Here is a 2,817-nt window from a genome sequence, read left to right as displayed (position 1 = left end):
AGTAAGAAATTTTTTAGATAAGATAGATAGCTGTTGTCCATGGTTCAAGGAAGAAGAAACGATAGATTGATACCCAACATTCACTTCTCCCCCACAGGCTACCTCCTGCTCCAATTCTGGACCCAAGGTTATATGACCTCACCTTTCTTTCTCCTTTTCAGTCTTCCATGACCAGCATTTCTTTAAGTAGCCTACAGCACATTGCCTAGATATTTAAAAAACATACACTGCTGTTCCCCCACCCCAGTTTTGTAACTGAGATTTTGTCAGTTGGGAATGCCATTCTGCTTAGTCACTGACCAAAAGCACACACATTTTCATTTTATTCCAGTTCAAATAACTGATCTGCAAAGAAAATTCTAATTTGGCCAAGTGTGATGGTTTGTATATTCTTGGACGAGGGAGTGGCACCATCTGGAGGTGTGGCCTGCTTGGAATAAGTGTGTCACTGTGGGCGTGGGCTTAAGACACTCACCCTAGATGCTTGAAAGTCAGTCTTCCACTAGCAGCCTTTGTATGAAGACATAGAACTCTCAGCTCTGCCTGCGCCATGCCTACCTGGATACTGCCAAGCTCCCACCTTGGTGATAATGGACTGAACCTCTGAATCTGTAAGCCAGCCCCAAGTAAATGTTTTTTTTTTTAATAAGACTTGCCTTGGTCATGGTGTCTGTTCACAGCAGCAAAAACCTAAGACACCAAGTCTCTCAGATCTGCTAAACAGAGCAAGAAATTTTCAGGAGAAATGCCATACACATGAACATGAATAGAAAGCAATCTGCCTGTATCCCACACAGAAACACTTTCAGACAACTTGACTCTATACAAACACCGAGAAATGTGGAATGAACCCATAAGTCTTCTTAACCAGTCCAGTCAATCACATTTACACATTGGGAAGTCTGACTTGAGGTAGTATGTGCAAGTGCATGCTCATACACGGCCCTCTTCCAAATGTGTGCTTGCACACAGATCTCTTCAACTTCTACTCTGGAAGGAAACAAGCCAGACTGGAGAGTTGACTCAAATGTTCAGTGTACTTGCTGTTCTTGCAGAGGACCCAGGTTCTCATTCTCTGCACCTGCTGGGTGCACAGACCTATATGCTAGCAAAACACCCAACCAAGCCAGGAAAATGCCAGGTTGGAGATCAGAAGTTGTATTCATTAACAGGACCCCTAGGGGTTAGTAGGCAGAGTCATGTCATGTGCATGATAACTTAGATTAGTTGGGATTTTAAAATTGTCTTAATTTAAATATGGTGTTGATGTTATCAGTTCTATCTCTGATCACCAGTACTTTTATCTGAATTTTCAAAAAGCACTTTCTATTTGTCCTAGTGTTAGAACACATTCATAGCATTATCTAGTGACACAGGCCCAGAATCCCAGCTACTTAGGAGACCCAGACAGGTAAATTGGGTTTTCAAATTCAGTGCCAGCTTTGGCAACCTAGTGTGACCCTATCTAAAAAGTATTTTTTTAAATTAATTCATTTCTTACACTTCATATTCCATTCCCTGCCCTCCAGGCCCACCTCCTCCCCAACCCCTGTCACCAAGTGGATGCCCTCAACTCCCACCCCACCTGACCTCTAAACTCTCTGGGGCCTCCAGTCTCTTGAGGGTTAAGTGCATCATCTCTGAATGAACACAGACTTGGCAGAACTCTACTGAATGTGTGTTGGGGGCTTCATATCAGCTGGTGTATACTATCTGTTTGGTGGTCGAGGGTTTGAGACATCTCGGAGGTCCAGATTAGTTGAGACTGCTGGTCCTTCTACAGAATCGCCCTTCTCCTCAGCTTCTTTCAGTGTTCCCCAATTCAACAACAGGGGTTAGCTGCTTCTGTCCATTGATTGGGTGCAAGTATCTTTATCTGACTCTTTCAGCTGTGTGTTGGGTCTTTCAGAGGGCAGTCATGCTAGGTCCCCTTTTGTGAGTGCTCCATAGCCTCAGTGATAATGTCAGGCCTTGGGACCTCCCCTTGAGCTGGATCCCACTTTGGGTCTGTCACTGGACCTCCTTTTCCTCGTTTCCATTCCTGTAATTCTTTCAGACAAGAACAATTACGGCAACCCCATCCCTCATTTGATGCCCTGTCTTCCTGTTGGAGGTGGGCTTTATAAGTTCCCTCTCCCTACTGTTCGGCATTTCATCTAAGGTTCCTCCCTTTAATTCCTGAGAGTCTCTTACCTCCTAGGACTCTGGTGCATTCTGGAAGGTCCCCCAACCTCCTATTTCCTGAGGTTGCCTGTTTCCATTCTTTCTGCTGACACTCAGGGCTTCGGTCCTTTTCCCTCACCTAATACCAGATCAGGTTCCCCTCTCTCCTGCCCCAACTTTTCCTCCTAGGTCCCTCCCTCCCTCCCCACTTGTGTATCCTTTAAAAAACAAGAAAGGAAGGCTTTCCACAGTGGTAGGGCGCTTGCCTAGCATGTGCAAAACCCTAACTTTAACCCCTATTGTCACATTTTTGCATGCCCTGGCCAATATAGCAATTGAGTGTGTTGCTTTAAAAAGGAGGAAGAAGAGGAGGAGGAGGGGGACAAGAACAAGAACAAGAACAAGAACAAGAACAAGAACAACAAGAACAAGAACAAGAACAAGAACAAGAACAAGAACAAGAACAACAAGAACAAGAACAAGAACAAGAACAAGAACAAGAAGAACAAGAACAAGAACAAGAACAAGAACAAACAAGAACAAGAACAAGAAGAACAAGAACAAGAACAAGAACAAGAACAAACAAGAACAAGAACAAGAACAAGAACAAGAACAAGAACAAGAACAAGAACAAGAACAAGAACAAGAACAAGA

This window comes from Mus caroli, chromosome 17, assembly GCF_900094665.2.
Source record: "Mus caroli chromosome 17, CAROLI_EIJ_v1.1, whole genome shotgun sequence".
In the NCBI taxonomy this organism is placed as follows: domain Eukaryota; kingdom Metazoa; phylum Chordata; class Mammalia; order Rodentia; family Muridae; genus Mus; species Mus caroli.
Note: the sequence above shows the minus strand (reverse complement) of the source record.